Source organism: Triturus cristatus, chromosome 5_1 (assembly GCF_964204655.1).
Source record: "Triturus cristatus chromosome 5_1, aTriCri1.1, whole genome shotgun sequence".
NCBI lineage: Eukaryota > Metazoa > Chordata > Amphibia > Caudata > Salamandridae > Triturus > Triturus cristatus.
The window spans coordinates 414,376,697-414,399,720 of record NC_140587.1 but is presented as its reverse complement, the minus strand read 5'-3'; the positions used below and the strand labels follow the sequence as shown (position 1 = coordinate 414,399,720).

The 23,024-nt window shown below is 50.2% G+C and overlaps 1 protein-coding gene across 2 annotated transcripts in view; it reads right to left on the bottom strand.

Annotated features, from left to right (window-relative positions):
* PABPC1 (poly(A) binding protein cytoplasmic 1) overlaps nt 1-23,024 on the bottom strand; it is a 541,973-nt gene that overhangs the window by 23,099 nt on the left and 495,850 nt on the right. The gene's annotated exons all lie outside the window — the stretch shown is intronic.

Genomic DNA, 23,024 nt, shown 5'->3' with positions numbered 1-23,024 from the left:
CTTGTGCCTTCTGTTTATTGGGATGTGAAGGAAGGATCCTTGAGGTCCACGGTGACCATGAAGTCCCCTTCTCTTATCTGTGGCAGTACCTCCTGCAGTGAAGTCATTTTGAACCTTTGCGTTCTTATGAACTTGTTTAGGTAACGGAGGTCCAGTATGGGTCTGAGGTCTCCGTCTACCTTCGGAACCACGAAGTAGTTTGAGTAGACCCCTTTGTTGCGTTTCCCGAACGGCACTGCCTCTATGGCTCCCTTTTGTAGGAGTTTCCGCGTTTCTTCTCTGAGTATTGCCAGTTCTTGGGCCGATCTCTGTCTTCCCTTCGGTTTCCTGTTTGGAGGTCTTTTCTCCAAGTCTACGCAGTATCCGTACTGCACGATGTTCCGTATCCACTTGTCTGTGGTTATACGCCGCCACTCCTGAAGGTAGAACCTCAGCCTTCCGCCTACTGGTGACGTATGCTCGTAGGCTCTTGCATCTTCTCTTCCCCCTGATGACACTTTTTTGCGCCTCACCCTTGGGGACCTGACGAGGGTAGGCGTCTTCTTGCGTGCTGAGTCACTTCGAGGAGGGCTGATCGCCCCCTCTCCTCCTTTGGCCACGTCCGTTCCCTCTCCCGCGAAAGGACTGGCCCCGAGGTTGATATTGCCAGCTTTGCTTCTGCTGACTTTGTCCGTGACCTTCGCCCTGCTGACCTTGTTGGAACGCCTGGTGCGATGTCCCTTGTTGGCTTGCACCCCTACCGTAGGGTCTCCTCGAGGGATTACCTCGTCTCATTCCCCTCAGCTGTAGGGCCCCCATGGACCTCGCTGTCTCGTTTTCCTTCTTGAGCTGGGTGAGCTTTTCGTCCACCGTTGCTCCGAACAGTGTCTCTCCGTTGAAGGGGGTGCCAAGGATGTTGTTCTGCACTTCCGGTTTGAATCCAGAGATCCTTAGCCATGCATGCCTCCTCTCTGTGACCCCTATGGCCATGAGTCTTGCTGAAGTCTCTGCCCCATCCAACGCCGTCTTTATACAGGAGTTAGCGATGTTCTTGCCTTCATCCACCAGGTGAGAGGCTCTCTGGCGGTATTCTTCGGGGAGGTGCTTTACTAGCTCCCCCATCTCATCCCAGTGTTGGTATTGGTGTCTATTGAGAAGTGCATTCGAATTCGCCATGCGCCAGTGCATTGCGGCGTTCCTCTCGACCTTTCTGCCTGTGAGGTCGATCCTCCTGCTCTCTTTATCCGGAGGTGGGCCCGAAGTTGCTGGAACGTTGGCCCTTCTCCTGGCCGTGGAGGCTATGATGGAGTCTGCGGTGACGCTACCCTTGATGTAAGGTGGGTCCAGGGAGGAGTGCTTATATTTCTTCTCTGTCCTGGGCGTGATCGACCGGCAGGTGGCAGGCTCCTTGAAGGCTTCTCTCCCCTGGTTCATCACGCTTTGTAGCATGGGGAGGAACTGACTCCTAGTCTGGATGGGGAGCAGTGTTTCGACGAGAAAGTCGGCTTTCGGCCTCTCCTCGTCGAGTTTGACGCCGAAGGCCAGTGCTGCGCTCTTCACCACCATATTGTATACCCCGATGTCGTCGGGTGGCGAAGGCCTCGAGGGGTACGTGTCCACGGGCTCCTCCGGGTTTTCGGTGTCGAGATCGTGCCATTCGACGTCGTTGCTGGTAGATGCCGCCGATTCGAAGAACGACTGTTGGTCTTCTTCCTCGGCTTCTTCCTCATAATAGGGCTCCTCTTCTTCTTCGAGATCCCTTGTCAGCCCTTCGGCGTCGAACTCGTCTTCGACCTCGACGACGTCCGCCGATGAAACCGTTGGAATCTTGAATTCCTTCATCCTGGCGTCGAACTCCTTCTTCCTTTGAAGGATGTTCTCCATTTCGGCCTCGAGCCGCCTCTTCTTTTTCTCCATTTCGGAGATGCTTTCGGCGTCGACCGCGGGTCTTTTCGATGAAACTTGCGTCGACGTCGAACGTTCTTTCTGCGTCGATCGGCCCGTTTCATGGGATGATTTCGACGACCCTTGCCTTTCGGCGTCTTTCTGCACCAGGGAGTCCTTTTGTAAGGATCCGCTGGGCCTTTTGTCCGAAGTTCCCCCTTTGGACGTCGAAGTTTTCGGCGCCGGGGCTCCCTTCGTGGACCTTGACTCAGTTTTCCTCGAGTCACCCTCGTGTTTGAGGTGTTTTCTGATTTGCGCTCGACGATTCTCTTACCTCGTCTTCTTTTTTCTTGTCGGTCTCTACGACCGTGAAGTTTTCGGCTGTCTCGGCGACGTTGTCCTCGTCGTCCGTGTCGAGGCCCAGCTCGTAGAGTGTCGGGGGTTTCCCTTTGCCATCCATGTTGGCGTTGGCTCTTCTCTGCCTCTCTCTCACCCTGAGTGTCTTCGGCGCGAAGGCTGAGCAGGCGTTGCAGTCGATACTCTGGTGATCCACCGGTAGGCAGAGGTTGCAGACCGGATGCTGGTCTTTCTGCGCGAACTTGTGGTGGCAGTTTGGGCAGAACTTGAATGGCGTCTTGTCCATTTCGCTCAGGGTCTCTGAGCGTGCATTCTCCAAGGCTGTCGAAGAAAAAGCTCGCTGGTCCTCTTTCTTCGCGCTCCTGATGAAATCTGTTCTATTCCTGATGTCTTCTCTTGATTCTATCGATGAAACTCGCTTTTCTTCCTTCTTCCTCCGAGTGAATTTCTGGAGCTTCCCGATGACGATCCAGACCCAACGGCGGAAAAAAGAATCTGAAGATGGCGCCCCAAAGGTGGGACTTCCGCAGGAAGCACGACGACGTCACGGGAGGTGCACCAAATGGTGGACGTCGACGCCCACCTGGGCTACAAAAAAAAAAAAAAAAAAAAAAAAAAACAAAGAAAAGACTACGAATCCGGACCCAACCACAAGATCGCGGAATAATGCACAGCATAGTGAATCCAGAAAGATTCACGCTGCAAAACCCCTACTACAGAAGGAGTAGTTTCTTTTCTGTAACTCCAGTTCTGTAGTAGGGGTATCTCTGTTCTAGTCATAAGCGCCCGCCCTCCTCCCCGGTGGAGAGATACTTATTCATATGTAGAATGCTACAGGTCTGGCGTGCTACGCCTTCAAAAAGAACTGAAAGTAAATGGGACCTGCTGGGCATTCTGGGATACTGGGGAAAGTTCTGGAAACCTGGAAACTTTTCTTAAAGGCACAGTATCCAGTTTTAAGCCACATAATGGCAGCCTATGGGGCTTGTCTGTCCACTCCTTCCTCTCTATCATTCCAGAGGCTTTTGCTGGTAGAGGCAGGGTTTTTTCCTATGGGGAGAAAAACTAGACAGGCAGTGCTGTTTGTGGATGTTGGTGGAATTCTATTTGAAGTACTGGACAGTGTAGCCTGTGGGTATAGGCTGCATTATCTGTCTTTAAATTAAATTCTCTCTTAAAGGTGTATGCAGGTCTGCATGATTTGTCACCTTTAGAGATTATTTTGTATTGCTCCGGGGTCCACGCACATGGGCGGGACTATTCACTAGATTATGACTATAACAGAGATACCCCTACTACAGAACTGGAGTTACAGGTAAGAAACTACTCCTTCTGTAGTAGGGGATCTCTGTGTATAGTCATAATCTATGAATAGAATGGCAAGCCCATCCCAACCAACAAACAGCGGTGGAGTAAGAACCAAACACCAACAAATCACTGTGCAAACAAATTCCTCAGCGAAGCCTGTCCAACCTGCGCATCTGCCCTAGCATCAGAATCCAGGCAGTAATGCTTTGTAAACGTATGGACCGACTTCCAGGTGGCAGCCTTACAAATGTCAGCAATTGGAACATTCCTAAGCAAAGCTGTAGTAGCCGCTTTGCCCCTAGTCGAATGCGCTGTAGGCTTACCCCCTAACGTCTTAGCTTTCTGATAACAAAGTTGAATACAGGACACAATCCATCTGGAGATTGACTGTTTTGAGGTAGCTAGACCAGTTCTTACGGAACTGTAATTCACAAACAGTTGATCCGACCTGCGGATGTCTTTTGTCTTATCTAGATAGAATTTCAACACCCTACGCACATCTAGTGAATGCAGAGACCTCTCCGCCGGAGAGGAGGGATGCTGAAAAAATGTAGGCAAAGTTATCATTTGATTTACATGGAAATCAGATATCACTTTAGGCAAAAATTTAGGATGAGCACGCATCACTACTTTAGAAGCATGGAATACAGTATACGGCTCTTGACAACACAGAGCCTGAATCTCACTTACCCTCCTGGCCGATGTAATGGCCACAAGGAAGGCAGCCTTCCAGGACAAATGCTGCAAAGAAGCCTTATGAATAGGCTCAAAAGGCTCCCTCATTAATCTGGACAACACCACGTTCAATTCCCATGGTGGAGAAGGTCGTCTAACAGGGGGAAACACCTTACGCAAACCCTCCAAAAAATCTTTAATCACAGGGATTTGAAAAAATGAGGTTTGGGAAGGGCCCTTTCTATACGCAGTCAAAGCTGCGAGATGAACTTTAATAGACTGAAAATTAAGCCCAGATTGAGCTAACTGCAGCAGATAAGGCAAAATAACATCTTCTTTACAGGATGTAGGGTCAATGTCCTTTGCCTTGCACCATAAGCAGAATCTCTTCCACTTATAGGCGTAAGAAGTCCTCGTAGACGGTCTCTTCGCCTCTTTCAAGATCTCCATACAGTCCTGAGGTAGGTTCAAGTGTCCATACTGTACTAGCTCAGGAGCCATGCTGCCAAACTCAAGGACGAGAGATTGGGGTGAACCATCTGTCCTCCGAACTTCGTGAGAAGGTCCGGCCGACACAGCAGGCGCCGGTGTGGCAGAACAGACCGGTGAAGAAGGTTGGTGAACCACCATTGCCTCGGCCACTCCGGAGCAATCAGGATCATACCGGCTCTGGATTGCGACAGCTTGATCAGCACCGCCGGAATCAGGGGAATGGGTGGAAAGGCGTAGAGAAAGCTGTTGGACCAGCTGATCCATAGGGCATTCCCCAGTGTCCCTGGTTGGTAGTACCTGGACACGAAGTCGCGGCATTTGCTGTTTTCTGCCGTAGCGAACAGATCGATATCCGGAGTGCCCCACTCTGCGAAGACGCCTCTTAGCACGTCGTCGTTTAGCACCCACTCGTGATTTTCTTGAACGAGCCTGCTGAGTGCATCGGCTTGGGCATACTGCACTCCCGGCAGATGGGTCGCCGTGATAGTTAGGTTCCTGGCCACCAGCCAATTCCAGATCGTCTGTGCCTCCCGAGACAGCGTGCGTGAACGGGAGCCCCCCTGCTTGTTGAGGTAATACATGGTAGTAGTATTGTCCGTCTGAACTAGCAGGGAGTTCGTCTTGAAGGAAGGATGGAACGCCTTCAGGGCCAAGTGTACTGCTCTGAATTCCAAAAAGTTGATGTGGTAAGTCATCTCCGTCTGTGACCATGTCCCCTGAATCTGAAGAGGGCCCGAATGCGCTCCCCAGCCCTGGAGAGACGCATCGGTCACTATGGTCTGGACCGGAATATCCTTGTGAAAGGGAGTCCCCTTGCAGACATTCTCTGAGGAGCACCACCATTTCAGAGACTGTAGAGCGTGTTGGGACAGATGAATAGTGTCCTCCCAACGCCCCCGTCTCTGGTCCCATTGATCCTCCAGACATTCCTGCAGAGGCCTCCTATGCAAACGTGCATTGGGGGTGAGAAAGATGCAGGAAGCCATCGACCCCAGTAAAGAGGACACCGTCCTCACTGTAGGAGAGTGGGCTGAGAGGAGGTGCAGGGCCTTCCCACGGATCGATAAGCGTCTCTCCTCCGAAGGACACACGCTTGCGTTCAAAGTATTGACTGAGGCCCCCAAGTACTGGAGACACTGCACAGGGATCGGCACTGACTTCGTCATGTTGATGTGCAGTCCCAGGCGATGAAGCAAGGCAGCTGTCCTGTTGAAATTACACTGGGCTTCCTGGTACGTGGAAGCTTTGATCAGCCAATCGTCCAGGTATGGATACACAAACACTTTGTTCTTCCGCAAGTGTGCTGCCACCACCGCCATGCACTTGGAGAACGTCCTTGGTGCAGACTTCAGACCAAACGGGAGTACTGTATACTGGTAATGGTTGTTGCCTACCAGAAACCTCAGGAACTTGCGATGCTTTAGTGCGATGCTTTAGTGCGATCGGCACATGAAAGTAAGCGTCCTGCAGATCTATGGCGCACAGCCAGTCTCCTCGATGCAACTGAGGGTAAATCTGATGCAGGGACAACATACGGAACTTTTCTCTGCGGATCCACTTGTTTGCTTGACGCAGATCTAGAATAGGCCTGAACTCGTTCTTGTCCTTTTTTCTGACGAGAAAGAACCTGGAGTAAAGACCTTTTCCTTTTTGCCTCAAAGGAACAGTTTCTATCGCCTTCTTCTTTAACAGAACGTCCGCCTCCCACTGGAGCTCGCACCATGTAGGGAGAGCGCACTACTGGAATCTGTGGAGGCGGGCTGGTGAAACGAAGACTGTATCCATTGCAAACAATATTCAGCACCCACTTGTCCTGAGTTATTGTCCTCCACTCTGCCAGGTAGTATTGAATACTTCCCCCCCACCGGAGCGGGTAACGGATGAGGGGGAAGTGACCTTTCAGGGCTTCGACCCGGCCGGGCCTTTGTTCCCAGACGAGGATTGATGCTGGCCTCTGCCCCTCTGGCGCTTTTGAAAGGACTGCCTCGGGAACTGTTGTTGTTGCTGGTGGTGGTGTTGTTGACCAGACTGACGCCCTTGGCCGCGCTGCTTAGAATAACGCCTGCCATAGGAACGGAATGACCTCTTCTGTTCCTTGGGTTTTTCCAACCCCACGGCCTTCAGGGTTTCTGCCTCGGCCTTCATGCGGGCCATCTCGTCATCCGCATGAGACCCGAACAACGTCGTGCCAGAGAAAGGGAAGTTAGCAATCTTTTGCTGCGCCTCAGGGTTTAGAGAGGTAAGCCTCAGCCAGGAATGTCTCCTCATGTGTACTCTATGACAGTACCCATGGGCCGCCAGCAACGATCCATCCCCCGCCGCACTGATGATCTGGTTGGAGACCATCATGCCCTCGTTCAACACCTCCTGGAAGTTCTCCCTTTTATCCCTAGGCAGGGAGGCAGCAAACTGTTGCAGAGAGTCCCAAAGCGACCGGTCATATCGACCCAGCAGAGCGGAAGCGCTAGCAGCCTTCATAGTCATGGCCGACGTAAAGCACATCCTCCTCCCCAAGTAGTCCATCTTGCGACTCTCCTTATCCGGAGGAGCTGTGGAAGAGGGCGTCGTGGAGTGTTGTTTACGAGCCGCAACCACAATGACAGAGTCCGGGGGAGGGTCCACCCGGAGGAACGCCGGGTCCGAATCAGGGGCTCTGTACTTTTTCTGCAACCGTGAGGGAGCAGCCTTCACCACGGCTGGTGTCAAGAAGACCTCCATGGCTGGTTCCTCCAAACCTGGAACCAGAGGAAGGAGGGGCCGTGACAGGCGAGCCTTGTGCAATGTCTCAAATATCACAGAGGTAGTGGGAACCGGTACTGCTACTGAGATTCCCAACTTCGCCGCCCCCCTCATCAGTACATCCTGGAAAGTGGCAATATCATCCACCGGCGAGATTCGAGTAGGCGGTGTTTCCGACAACGAGGGGGAGAGCCGCCCATTGCCAGAAGAGTCCGTATACCTCGTGCCTCTGGAACGAGATCTATATCTCCGTCGTCCATGCCTTGTGTGAGTGGACGATCTGTGTCTGCTCCGTGACCTCCGGCGAGATCGAGAGCGTGACCTGGGTCTGCGTGGAGCCTTAACAATCGCCGGCAGCCGAGGAGACGGCGGGAGCTGTGGCACCGGTGGTGGCGGAGGTGGCGTAGGTCGCTTAGGAGGAGGAGGCGGAGGAGGCATAGGAGGCTTCTGAGGCAGCGGCTGAGGGAGAGGCTGCGGAGCTCCATCACTCCTTGCAGGAGAACCCGGACCAGCACTGTCCGGACTCCCGTCCACCCTTCTCTTCTTGGCGGGCCTGTCCCGTGCTAAAGTGAACGAGGGGGGAGCGCCTTCTCCTCCTAGATCCACGACTGGAGATCGTAATCACCGAAGACGTGTTACCAGATGTCCTAGACGTCGAACTGAGCGTTGACCTCGTACGGCGTCTCCTCGCCGGTCGGCGCCCCCCCCCGACGTCGAACGGTGGCCCATCGACGTCGAACGGCGGGTCGACGGAGAGCCTCTCGACGTCGACCGATGCCTCCGACGTCGAACCCCTTCGCCTCGACGGCGATCTGTGCCTCGACGGCGATCTGTGCCTCGACGGCGATCCCCTGTGCCTCGACGGCGATCCCCTGTGCCTCGACGGCGATCCCCTGTGCCTCGACGGCGATCCCCTGTGCCTCGACGGCGATCCCCTGTGCCTCGACGGCGATCTCCTTCGTTTCGACGGCAGTCACCGGCGTCTCGGCGTCGATGTCGATCCATGAGTCGACGGCGAAGGAGACTAGCGGCGTCGCCTCGACGGCGAGCTGCGCTGTCTGTGGGGCTCGGTACGACGTCGATGGTGTGTCGGCGTCGACTGTGGAATCCTCGACAGCGACCTAGTCCTAGGTCTCGCCGGCCCCTCTCTCGACGTCGAACGTCGAGAACGCCGAGATCCAGAGCCCTGGATCGACGGCGAACACACCGGTGCTTTACCTCTCGCCGTCGTCGAATGCGACCTACCAGCCGGTAGGTGTCGTTTCTGCCCCTTTTTCTGCCCGGAGGTCCCTCCAGCGGCTGAAGCATGGGCAGAGGAAGGGGAATGAGATCCTCCATGCCCCGAAGCCCCACCTGTCCTCTGCTTCTCCTGTCCCTGGAGGCGAATCTTCTCTCTGTCCCTCAGGGTCCTCTTGGAGAAGGTCTTGCAGATGTCACATGTAGCAGGGACATGTGAAGACGATAAGCAGAGGATACAGACATCATGTGGGTCCGTCTTGGCCTTTTTCCTCCCACACTCAGGGTATTTATCAAATAAAGCCATGCTAAGAGTGGGTCAAACTGCACCAAATTGCAGGATGCAGCAGAGAAAGGCTCTAGACGTCGAATGAACAAACTATTTTATCCAAAAAAAACAAAAAATGTAATCCAAATATCCACCCAAAAGGGTAGAGCTCAAGCTCCAGGGACCTGCTAGCAGGAGCCGGAAAAAAGAACTGAAAGTAACTTGCTTTGGCTGTGCATCCTGGGATACCGGGGGTCTCTGGAGAGTTCGCAGACACATAATGACAGCCTATAGGGCTTGTCTGTCCACCCCTTCCTCTCTATTGTTTAAAGGGATTTTGGTGAAGGGAGTGTGATACACTAAAGGTACATGTCAGATGTGAATAAAAATGACATTTAAAACTTTATTTTGGCTTTTGTGTTCACTTCAGAGGAAGTGCTGGCCAGTGCAGCCATGTTGTATTAGGCTGTATTATTTTGTCTGTCTCAAGTGTCTTTGCAGGTTTGCAAATGCAGGACACCTTAAGAGATATTTTGATTGCTCCGGGGTCCCCGCACATGGGCGGGACTATTCATAGATTATGACTATACACAGAGATCCCCTACTACAGAAAGTGAGTTATCGACTTTTGGGTAAGTACTCGACTGGCAGAGTTAAGGTTCTGGGCATTGACTCAGCAGTCTCCCAGGTTCAGGTAGGTCCAGTTGTTACACCCGCATCGGCTCAGGGGCAGCCGGGTGCAGAGTGAGTTAGGCCCAATGTTATCCTATGGGAGGCAGGAGGCCTTTGCTTGGTGGCTGCTGGCTAGCAGGCCACGCGGCTGTGGGAGCTGGGCTCCTGGTCACTTACTCAGGGCAAGTGGGAAAGTAGATTAGAGTAGAGGTTGCACTGCCAGGGGCACGCGAGCGGCTGGGTGCAGGGTGCTTTTGAGCCGTTGGGCGCTCAATGGATTTCAATGGAGAAGCTCAGTGACGAACAAAGGCTGCAAGCTCGGGGACGAAGATTCTTCAGGTGCAACCACCACTTCGAGAGGTACGTTGGGTAGTTGGAGGATAGGTAGGCACCCAGGAGTTGGGCACAGGGGTCCGCAGGGCACCGGGTGCCTTTTGGCGTTGGGAAATATTACCCTCTGCTGGTCGCGGTTTGATGGGTCCCTGGTTCTGAGAACAGGCGTCGTCAGGAGCGTCGAGGTGGGTCCTTGGGTGGTGGATTCGGGGGTTACAGTCGCCGGGGGGACGTCCTAGTGGTCTTAGTCCACTCCGGCAGAGGCCAGGCTTGGCGGGTGCAGAGTGTGCAGGAGTCACAGTTCCTGGCTGATGCCAGGGGCTTGTTACTTGCTTTGAGCTGTACCACTGGTCGTGGGAGTCCCAGTTAGTTATAGTCACAAGGCAGTCAGGTCCTCCGGGGTTTTTGAGGTTGCTGACCACTGGAGACGCCGGGGTTTAGCAGGAGGGTAGAGGGTAGACAGGACGGTAGGGCTGGGGCCAAATCAGTTGGTGTCTTCCTCTTGTTAGCAGCTGCACAGCAGGCCTTCTTGTTTCTTGATCTTCTTGCTTGTTTCGGAATCTGGATCTGAGGAAGGAAGATTCAGGGAGCCCCTAAATACAAAATTTAGGGGCGTTACAGGTAGGTAAAGGGCAGGGACCAATGGGTCCCTTCCCTGGGGTGGGTACACCCCCTATCCTGCCACTCCTGTGGGAGGGGGGCAGTAGCCTAGTCCTTACTGGGCAGGGCTCCCCATCTTCAAGATGGTGAAAGCCCGGAGTTGTGCTTCACCTCGCCTCCCCCACCTGAGGGGTGGGGTTGGCAGAGGCTGGCACACCCCCTTTCTTTCCTTGGGGTTTCCCGCCAGTCTTCCCGCCAGCGTGGGGGTCAGAACCAGTGTGGGCCAGTTGCTGAGTACAGCAAGTGGCCTGGAGAAGCTCACAAAAGGCGGCATGCCTTTGAAGCTTCCCCTGCCCATCCTGGGGAGGAGACCTAGCACCTCGCCTAGGATGTGCATTGTTGCAGGCCCAGGAGAGCGAATGGCTCTCTACCCAGGGGTCCAGCAACAGGTCTGCTGTGTGGTAGCCTAGGCAGCCCCTCAGACAGGACGTGGATTGTAGGTTAGGTTCAGGGGGCAACTCTAAGTTGCCCTCTGTCCCGCATCTTACATTTGATATCAAACTTCAGTCTTCAGTGCAGTCATCATGGTGCTGTGGAGTTCGTGATGACCTCCCAGCACCATACTCAATGGCAGCACTGCACACAGTGCCCAGGAATGGACCTGGGTACTGTAGGGGTACAGGGCTCATGCCCTTGTACCCAGACCACTGGCGTAGTGCACCCAGCTAGAGGGGTGACTGAGGTATGCTAGGGTTGTCGACTCTGTTTTGTTCTGTACCAAGACACTCAGCCTGCAAATGCAGTGTGTGTGTCAGGGTACATGGCCTCTAAGGGTGGCACAATAAGAACAATAGTTACTTACCTGTAATCTGTGGTTCTCCAGTATTGGTGTCTTTCATAGATTCACATGCCTGAATCATTCCCCGTCGGAGTGGGAGTCCCATGGTACATAGAAAAGCAATAATTATGCATATAACAACCAAAACCCCTGGTAACCTGAACCAGGAAGTAAAGTAGCCTAAGCTACCAGGAAAAAACTTCCACATCTATGACTATCACAGTCATTATATCCAGTCCAAACTGCAGCCAATCAGGCGACAGCACCCACCAGAATGTTCTCCTCAGAGGCTCAGGCTCTCAGATTTTCTCGCACAGGAGTGAAGTAATACATAACAGCCTAAAAAGCCTCTGAGGGGAGGTGGGCGGGTTGCATGTGAATCTATGAAAGACACCAATACTGGAGAACCACAGATTACAGGTAAGTAACTATTGTTCTTCTCCAGTATTTGGGGTGTCTTTCATAGATTCACATGCCTGAATCAGAGTAGATAGCAGTACGTAACCTTATGCTCATAAGACGCTGCTTTGTATCATAGACCTTATACATTATGAAACAGTATAAACCACAGAGAAATACATGTGTGTTTCAACATCTGGAAAACAATTTCAAGACAGAAATAGCATGGAAAAAGCGTCTTATAAAAGCATAGTGGAGGAGGGAGAACAGAGGCTCACCTTATTTGAAAAGATTGCGTAGAACAGCTTGTACGACTGATGCATCCACATCACTTGCAGCTTCCAAACAGTAGTGTTTGGTAAAAGTATGTCTGCTGGACCATGTTGCAGCTTTACAGATCTGATGAAGAGGCACAACGGCGAAAAGCGCTGTAGATGAAGAGATCGCTCTCGTAGAGTGTGCTCTTGGGGTCGCTTGCAATGGTCTTCCAGCTTGGTCATGGCATAAACAAATTGCAGCAGAGATCCAACGAGCTATGGTTGGCTTTGATACTGAATGGCCTTGTCGCGGTTTACCATATGCTACAAAGAGTTGGTCCGATTTGCATATTGATGCTGTCCGCTGTAAATAAAACTTGAGACATCTCTTGATGTCTAGAGAATGCAAGGCCCTTTCTGCAGCGGTTAGCGGATTTGGGAAGAATGTTTTCAAAATTATAGGTTCATTAAGATGGAAATCCGTCGGAACCTTTGGCATAAATTTTGGATTAGTGCGCAGCACTACAGATTCAGATGAGAATTGCAGAAAGGGTGGAAGAATAGTGAACGCTTAGAGGTCACTAACCCTTCTGGTTGATGTTAAAGCCAGCAATAAGGAAACCTTCCAAGAGAGGAACTTTAGATCCACCTTGTGAATGGGCTCGAAAGGATGCCGCATTAGTTGTGAAAGCACTATATTAAGGTGCCAAGAAGGAGGTGGACGTCAAATAGGAGGGAACATCCGAAATAACCCCTTAAAAAATTGTTGGATGACTATTGGAATAAAGAGTTGGCACCATCCTGCCGAAACCTTGAAATTGCCGCCAAGAACACCTTCAGAGTAGAATGGGAAAAACCGGACCTTGCCAACTGTAGAAAGAAAGGCAGAATTTGCTCTGGTCTTGCATGGATAGGATGAAGATTAGCAGATTGACACCACATGCAAAATCTTTTCCACTTTAATTTATAGGTTTTTACAGTAGCGGGTGCTCTAGCATTGGCCAAAACCTCTTGACAGTCTGAAGGGATATCTAAGTGTGCAAATTCAAGGTGTTGAGGAGCCATGCCGCTAATCTCAGCGATGTTGGGTCCAGATGATAAATTTGACCGTTCTGAAGGGTCAGAAGCTGTGGAATTGGTCGAAACTGTATGGGCTCGGCCTCCGTGAGGAGGAGAAGTTCCGTAAACCAGTACTGGCGGGGCCATCTGGGAGCAATTTAGATCATGCGGCAAGGCTGTTTGATCTTGTGCAGAACCCGTGGAACCAACGGAATCGGTGGAAAAGCGTAGGCATAAATTTGCGACCAATTCATTGAAAAGGCATTTCCCAGCGATCTTTTGTGGGAAACCCAACTTGCAAAGAACGGACATTTGCGGTTCTGGCTGGTTGCAAAGAGGTCGAGATCGGGATGCCCCCATTTCTGAAACACTCCGTCCAGGGATGGTTGGTGTAGTTCCCATTCGTGATTCGACGTTGTGGTTCTGCTGAGGGAATCCGCCAGAACATTGGTGACTCCCGGGACGTGAATGGCTTTGATGCTGATCTTGTGACGGATCGCCCAATCCCAAATCTCCTGCGCTTGCTGAGATAGTAGGGCTGACCTCGTCCCGCCTCGTTTGTTTAAGTAATGCATACTTGTCATATTGTCTGTTCTTACTAGTACGCATGCTCCTCTGATGACGGCTTGGAAGGATTTTAAAGCCAAGAATATGGCTCGCAGCTCTAAGAGGTTGATATGCCACCTTCTTTGCTCTAGAGTCCACCTGCCATTGACTTATTCCTTGAAGGTGCGCACCCCAACTTTTGAGGGATGCATCTGTGGTGATGGTGAAATCCGGCATTTCGACCAGAAATGGACAACCCTCCTTCAAGTGCTTCATCTGACCCCACCACTGAAAGGCGTCCCGCATTCTTGTGGTGATGTGAATGATATCCTCGAATGACCCTGTGATCTGAAGCCATTGCAGATTGAGCTCCTCTTGCAACGGCCTCATTCTGTACCGGCAGTTGGGAATGAGATGAATGCAAGAAGAAATCATTCCTAGGAAGGATTTGTACACACGGACTGAAACGCACTCTTTTGATAGTAGTGAGCGCGCGAGGTTGCGTATCTTGATCTGCCTTTCTTTTGACACAAAGGCCTTGGACAGATTTGTGTCCAGTGTTGCTCCTAGGAACGTTCTTCTTTGGGAAGGAGTTAGATGTGATTTCTTTAGATTTGTGAAAAGACCCAGGGACTGAAAGAGTAAGAGGCATTTTTGAACATGCTCGGATGCTACCTTGGCGGAACTCCAGGTACGGGAAAATTTGAATTCCGTGCAGACGGAGATGTGCAGTCACAGGCGCCATGACCTTTGTGAATACTCTGGGCGCAGAACGAGTCCAAATGGGAGGACTCTGAATTGAAAATCCCTGCCAGCCACTCTGAACCGTAGAAATTTTCTGTGCCTGGGTAGGATTGGTACATGAAAATAAGCGTCCTGTAGATCGAGGGTGGCCATGTAATCCCCCATCGAAAGCAACTGTAGAATTTCTTGGAGCGTTAACATCCGGAGAGACATTTTCTTTAAAAATTTGTTGAGAGCGCGAAGATCGAGAATTGGCCGTCACTCTCCTGACTTTTTCCGGATGAGGAAAAACCTTGAATAAAAGCCTGTTCCTTTCTGCAGTAGAGGGACTTTTTCGATTGCTCCCTTTTGAATCATCAGATTTATTTGGGGAAAAAAGCTCCTTGAGATGAGCAGGGGGTGAACCTTTGGGAGGAGAATTTGGTGGAATTTTTGTGCATTCCAGAGCATGGCCTCTGGATACTATATCCAATACCCACTTGTCTGTCGTAATCTTGGACCAATTAGAATAAAAGTGGGATATTTGACTACCAATTTTTGAACGGGGCAACGGTAGAGATGGTGGCAGTCCTCATTGTTTCTTACTGGACTCTCGTCCACGAAAGGATTGCTTCCTACGAGACTGAGTACGGTTGACTTTGTTGTCCGTAATATTGTTGGCGATAATTTTGAGATCTTTGGCCAGGCTGGGAGGTTTGAAAGGAACGCTGCTGATTATAACCTCCCCCCCCCCTGCTAGAGAAGGATCCACGTCCTCTGGCACCACGGAAGGAAGACTTCCGGAATTACAGGCTACCCAGAGACCTCGCCGTCTCCGTATCCTTCTTAATCGCCTGTAGTGCTTCATCCACATGTGGACCAAATAAGGACTCACCATCAAATGGCATGTCTATGATCTTTGACTGCACCTCCTGACAAAAAGTCGTTGACTTTAGCCAACCCTGCCTCCTTAACACTGCAGCTCCCGCCAACTGCCTGAACCCAGTAGATGCCACATCCACTGCTGCATCAATGATCTCTGCCGATGCATACTCCCCTGCCTGCAAGATCTTTAAGGCCTCGGATTTTGAAGGCTCCGGTAACATATCGATGAAAGGCGAGATGTCGGACCACATCTGGCGATCGTATCTCCCCAAACCTTCTTTCCTATTGCATCCAATCTCCTGCCGTCTGTCAGGTGGAGCTGATATGGGCTCCTAGCCCGTCTCTGAGCCGCTTGAGCTATAACAGAGTCCGCTTTAGGTTGACCAATAAGGCATGCTGGTGAGTTACTTGGGGCCTTATACTTTTTATCCAACCGTGGTAACACTGCTGGAAGAGAGTTTGGAGTAGCCATTAGTCGTAATCACTCTTTCCAAATGAAATCAATGATTGGGATTGCCCGAACCTGCTTCCTCGGTTGGTATTTAAAATCATAAAGGAAGCAGTCCTCCACCTTTGCTTCCATGGGAATCAGGAATCTCTTGGTAGCTCTCTCCATAAGTGAATGGAAATTTCCGATATCCACCGGGGGAGAGTCCACCAGGGCCGGAGCACTTGGAGATGGAGTTTGCACCTGATAATCCCTCCCACTCTGACATCACAGATTGATCATCTACTTTTCCCTCTTCCCTTTCATCGTCAGTAGCATGTGAGTGACGAGATGGCAATGGAGAAGGTGGTCTTGGAGACTGAAAAGACTGTATCGACACTCTTGGCATAGGTGTCGACGGAAGAGATGCCGCCGATTCCGAAGGAGGGAAATGCCTATAAAAATCCTGCAGCATATACTGCAGATTATCGAACAAGTCCAATGGCATTTGAGCAGAAGGCACTGGTACAGGAGGTGGCGACTGTGGTGCAGCATCAGGATCTTCGTCCTGGTTGTCGTCCTGAAATTTGATGAAGAGCTCCGATGGACTCCTTGCAGTCCGAAACCTTTCATCCTCTCCGGAGTCGTCGTCCTCATCCTCCTCCGATTGTAGAAGCTGCGCCGGCAAATTTAAAGGTGAAATAGCTTCCAAAGATGACCCACGGCGCTGAAGAAGTGTAGTCACCATTGCCGTTTGATCAGACAGTGCAGACGACGGAGTCGCAGTCCATACCTGCATATCCTTGCAGGTAGACAAAAGAGGTGGTGACAAGCGCGTCGACGGTATTCCTGATGTAGAAGCCATCTTCAACGACGAGGCTGTTTTCGGCGACGAGACGTTAGCCGTCGAAGAGGCAATCTTCGTCAACGAGAGCGTCGACGACGAGAGCAACTTCGTCGACAAGGCGGCCGACGAGGCCATCTTCGTCGACGAGTGAATCTTCGCCGACGGGGCGATCGTCGACGGTACAGCAATCTTCGTCGGCGATGCAGCCGCCGACGAGGAAGTCTTCGTAGATGGAGTAATTTTCTTACTTCTTACCGTCGACGGAGCGGAGACGAGTGATGACACTTAATTCGTCGACGAAATGGGCTTAACACTCACCGAGACCAGCGTCGACGGAGACGAAGCTGAAGTCATTATCATTGCAGGTCTTGGCGACGAGAATGTAATCGTCGACGTTGAAACCGCATCGACGATGATAACCGTCGACGTCAGAGGCGTCGACGGTGCCGTCGACGACGCCTGAGGTAAAATCCTGTCAGCAAAACTTTTAGGTGGTACAGTTTTTCCTGATTTTTTCAGAGGCGTAGAGGGCTTGGTGCCTGAAGGTGGAGATGTCTTCCTAGATGAAGACGAAGACTGACCAGAGCCCTTAACAGGCTGGGCTCTCCTCAACACCTTCGCCCCAGGAGAAGAAAGCACTTCTTTAGCCATCCTTTTTCTGGAAGAGACAGAGGATCCAGAGGCACTTTCTATCTCTGACAAAGGAGTGTCTTTATCCTTGATCTTCTGTAGCCACAAAAGAAGGCGCCCTTTCTCTATCCCTGAGGGTTTTCTGAGGGAAAGTTCGGCAAATCTTACACTCCTTTACCTCATGATCAGGATAGAGGCAATAGATACATTTCTTGTGAGGGTCTTCAGAAAAAAGCCAAAGCTTTCCGCAGGACTCACAAGGTCTGAAGAGGGATCTTTTTGAAGTTGACATCCTTGAAGACTGTAAAACAGCAGTGAAACTTGAAGTACTGAGCAGAGCTCAGGGAGACCCCCTTCACACGACTTGCGGTAGAAAATCTGAGAGCCTGAGCCTCTGAGGAGAACATTCTGGTGGGTGCTGTCGCCTGATTGGCTGCAGTTTGGACTGGATATAATGACTGTGATAGTCATAGATGTGGAAGTTTTTTCCTGGTAGCTTAGGCTACTTTACTTCCTGGTTCAGGTTACCAGGGGTTTTTGGTTGTTATCTGCATAATTATTGCTTTTCTATGTACCGTGGGACTCCCACTCCGACGACGGGGAAGGATTCAGGCATGTGTGAATCTATGAAAGACACCCCAAATACTGGAGAAGTGCTGCTGCCCTTAGGGGCCTTCTCTGGTCACAAGGCCCTGGGTACCTAGGGTACCATTTACCAGGGGCTGACATGTGGCCAGAGATGCCAATTGGGTTTAGGCTTCATGCAGTTTTTAGGGAAGGAACACAGGCACTGGGTACCCGATTGGCAGGAGCCCAGGGCACACTCAGTCAAAGTACATCAGCAATTCAACAAAAAGTGGGGGCATACCATGCAAGAAAGATGGCACTCTCACAGTAACCCGCTGGATCACTGGGACCAGAAACTATGCCCATCCTGGGCAGAGGTGCCACACCTTGTGAGAAAGTGGCTCTGTATATACTGTTCCCAAATAGGTACAGGGTGTACAGATTCCACAGTCCCCAGAGGTTTGGCAGAGGCTAGTTAGATATAACCTTACTCTCTAAAGTGGTAGCTTGGTCGAGCAGTAAGGCAGTATCAGAGGACAGTTTAAAGCATTTGTTGCACACACTCAGCCAGCAAATGGTCTCACACACTCAATAACTGAACTCTAGGCCAATGGTTTATAAATAAATATATGCTTGTTTTATTTTAGAACCAATAGGTATTAAAATATTCTTTCTCAGAATGAGATGTTTTATATAAATACTTTTGCAATATGCAATTGACTTTTGTAGAAAGTTACAAGTGGTTGCAATAGGCAACACAATTTTAAACACAATCATGCATTGAGTTCAATGTAAGTTTCAAGTTATTTGTAACAGATTACTTTTAGGATTACTTTTAGAATTCCAGGACTGGATCCTAGATTCAGACCTGGGTCAGTAATTTGAATCAAGTGATAAAAGTCGACTTAATTACTGTGATGATTTTTAGACAATATTTTGCTATTTTAAAAGTTGACACTTGGAAAATAGTCAATGATTCCCTACGGAAGAAAATTCAAGTTGCAGGTATAGTATGTTCTCGTTACTTTTGTAATCCAGTACTGGGTACCTAGACTCAGTAATAATAATAATAATAATACAGAATTTTGTATAGCGCGAACAGCTACCTCACGAGGAGGTGTCCCGGCGCTGAGAGAACAAGTGTATCAGACCATGGAGGCTGGAGAGAGTAGCATTTAGCGAGACTGGGTAAACAGCCAGGTTTTCAGCAGGTGTTTAAAACAGGCTTCAGATGGGGCCTGTTGGAGGGTGATGGGTAGTGAGTTCCATAGATTGGCCACATTGGCCGAGAAGGTTCGTCCTCCCAGCCGGGCTCTTTTTACTCTAGGGGCTGTCAGACGCACATGGTTGTTGGATCTGAGCGAACGAGATTGGGAATACCTTGGAAGTCGAACTTTCAGGTAATTTGGGCAGTTTCCATATAAGGATCTGAAGGCCAGAGTGAGTGCCTTGAATTTTATTCTACTAGCAACTGGTAACCAGTGAAGGGAGAGGAGGTACGGAGAGACTGGGTGCTTGAACGGAATCCTCATTAAAAGTCTCGCAGCCGCATTTTGAACCAGTTGTAGTTGCTGTATAAGGTACTTTGGTAGGCCCAAATACAGACCGTTGGCGTAATCCAGCCTGGATGGGACTGTGGCGTGGACTACGATTTTTCGGCAGCTGACTGGTAGAAGTCGAAGAATCTTACGTAGATTCCTCAACTTGCTCATACAGCAGCCAGCAACTTGCTGTATGTGTGAAACAAAGGACAACTTATCATCCCACCGCACACCTAGATTTCTTGCAGAATGGCTAGGCGAGGGAGCTATACCCATCTCTGCCGGCCACCATAAATCAGATGGTGGGGGGGGGTCTCTGCCAAAGAAGATCACCTCAGTTTTACTAGTGTTGAGTTTTAATTTGTTGGTGTTCATCCAGCAGGCTACGTCTTGTAGGCACCCCTTAAAATTTGAGAAGGATGCCTCTGACACTTCTGAGTATGGGAACACCAATTGGGTATCGTCGGCGTATGAGATTGCCTTGATCCCCCAATTGGCGATCAGCGTAAAGAGTGGAGCCAGGTAGACATTAAATAAAAGTGGGCTCAAAGCCGAGCCCTGTGGGACGCCACAGTTCAGTGCTTTAGGTGTAGAAAAGACGTCCCTTAATGCCACCTTCTGAGTTCTTTGAGTCAGATAGGACTGTAACCACTTCAGTGCCTGACCCTGGATGCCTATCTCCGCTAGTCGAGACAGTAATATAGCGTGGTCGACCGTGTCAAAGGCGGCCGACAGATCCAGGAGCACCAGCATCGCTGAGTCTCCCGAGTCCATCGACCACCTTACTGACTCTGCCACCTCAATTAAAGCTGTTTCGGTGCTAAAACCAGGTCGGAAGCCTGATTGCGTCTCATGTAGAGTTTTGTTGTATTCAATGAATTGATTTAATTGCCGCTGGATAACTTTTTCAAGCATTTTGCCTGGTGCTGCAAGGAGGGAGATTGGACGGAGATTATTGAGATCAACTGGGACCTTTATCCAAAACAGGTAAGCAATTACGTTTTCAGAAGTTATACGATTTTTAAAGAATATTTAAAGTTTGCAGAAATTGACACTAAAAAGAAATTTCACAGAAAAACAGTCAATGATTTCCTATGGGAGAAAATTGGGTTACTGGTAAGTACAGTTGTAAGTATTTTTCAGAGTCAGGGCTGGGCACCAAGATCCAGCACTGGGAGCTCAGCTAATAGCAGGTGAGTAATTTCGTTTTCGTTACTCGGCTGATTTTTGGTGAATATTTTAAGATTTGAAAAGTCCACACTTAGAAGAAATTTCTGGGCATAGACTCAGGGGCCTCCCAGGGTCAGGTAGGTACAGTTGGTTCACCCTTAGCGGCACAAGGGCGGCCAGGTGCAGAGAGTTAGGCCCAATGTTATCCTATGAGAGGTAGGGGGGCCTTGGTTGGTGGCTGCTGACTAGCAGGCCACGCGGCTGTGGGAGCTGGGCTCCTGGTCACTTACTCAGGGCAAGTGGGGAAGTAGATAGGTGTAGAGGTTGCACTGCCCGGGCAGCTGGGTGCAGGGTGCTTTTGAGCCTTCGGGCGCTCAATTGAATCACCCCCTTAGAGCTTGTAATGGTAGAACCTTGTCTGAAACATCAAGTAGTTATACCTTCCACAGAAATGACTGTGGTTCTCTGCTAGACTACATTTTAATTGACTCCAAATCCTGGGATAGGTTAATTGATTTCAGGGTGGTTCCACGGATAGATAGCAACCATCATGCGCTAGTACTAGAACTAAAGGAGTTTAACCCTGGTAACGTCCCTAGTTCAGATAACTCTATTGATACCAGATTGACACTTTCCAATTGTAGGCGAAGAGTGCGATGGACCGATTTCAGTCCAACGCAAGATAAATTAAGCACTTTATATGAAGCCCTGGTCCCGGTACTCCTGATGGCATCCAACTTAACAATCCATAAAGGAGCAGGTATAGATCTTGACCTGGTCACAACAAACCAAGCTAGATTAGGAGAAATCACATTGGACTTCTTCTACCCCCACCCCCCCCAAAAAAAATCAGCCTAGAAGGATGCCCCCCCCACCCTTGGTATAATGATCAATGCCGCAAAGCCAAAAGATCGCTGGTAGCGTCCGTCAAGGCTAATGATCGCCTGCAAATTAAACCTGCCAGGACGGCATATAAAGCGGCTATTTTTTAATCTAAAAAAGGGTGGGAAAAGGATAAGTGGGATGCTCTGAGAAGCGCCCTGGGGGCCAGGGACATGAGGACCTTTTGGAAAGTTGTCAACACTGGTAGTGCTGGTGCTAAATCACTGGTAGACCCAAATTTGGATGAAGAAGTCTGGCAGGAACATTTTGAATCTCTCTACTCCACGGAAGATACATTGATTGATGAGATATCGGAGGGATGCCCTGTGGGGATTGACCATTCCTCCAAATTGAGGAAAACAAAAGAATCCTAGGACGATAGCTCTAGTACAAGTCTAAATGAAATCAAGGGAGCTTTAGCTAAAATTGCCCTAGGAAAAGCACCCATGCTAGACAAAATCCCTGGGGATCTTTTTCGCTGTGAACCAATTGTCTGGGCTCCATATCTTTGGGTGCTATTAAACGCCATACTCCAGGGCATGAAGCTTCCCCCCAGTTGGGTTGGAGCGGAAAGAATCCCCATCTATAAAAAAGGCTCACCGCTTTTACCAACCAATTATAGGCCAATTAGCCTGATAGACATTACGCAAAAAATCTTTGCGCGTGTATTGCTGCTTAGATTACAAACCTGAATGGAAGAACGGGAGATATTATCCCCTTTACAGGCAGGGTTTAGGGAAAAACTGTCCACTTTGGACCAAATACTCAGGCTTCAAGTGCTACATTGGAAGACCGTGTGTTTAGAGGGTGGTAGCCTCTATTTAATATTTGTAGACTTGAGGTCAGCCTTTGATGTGGTCCCAAGGGAAAAACTTTGGACAGTCCTCCATGAGATGGGGATTCCAACATATCTTACCCACCTCATTAAGCGGCTGCACGAGGATAACTTTGCCAAAATCAGGTTTGGCAAGCCTGGAAAGTTAACTGCACCCATCCCGATTAAACACGGTGTTCGCCAGGGCTGTGTGCTCGCCCCCACTCTCTTCAGTCTTTACATCAATGGCTTGATAGATTATTTACTAGTCGAGAAAGACCTCGATGCACCCAAGTTAGCCTCCCGGAAAATCCCAGCAATGATGTTTACCGATGAAACTTTACTAATATCCAAATCACCTATGGGGATCCAGAGGGTACTCCATAAATTGAATATGCTACTTACCAGTATGCATCTGTTCTTGGCATGTAGGGCTGCTGACATTCATATCTGTGCATAGATCGCCGCCTAGTGTTGGGTCCGGATGATTGCACATTGTTGTCCTGGAAGAGTCTTCGAAGTATCACGAGATAGGTGGCTCCTCCCCTGGACTACAGTGCGCATGGGCATCCTCTCCATCCTTAGATTGTTTTTCGCCATTGTGGCAGTGATGGAGTAGGTACAGTAAGTGATGACCATGCTATACAGTAATTCTGAGTGCTGCAGCCGCTACAGGCGCCGGGGAGGAGGGTGGGCGATATGAATGTCAGCAGCCCTACATGCCAAGAACAGATGCATACTGGTAAGTAGCATATTCAGTTCGAGGCATGTGGGCTGCTGAATTCATATCTGTGCATAGAATACATAGCAGTTCCTCCATTAGCGGCGGCTACCCGTGCCAGCTGCAGCAGTCTGAAAAAGAGTTTTGAGAACAGCCTGTCCTACAGCTGCCTGCT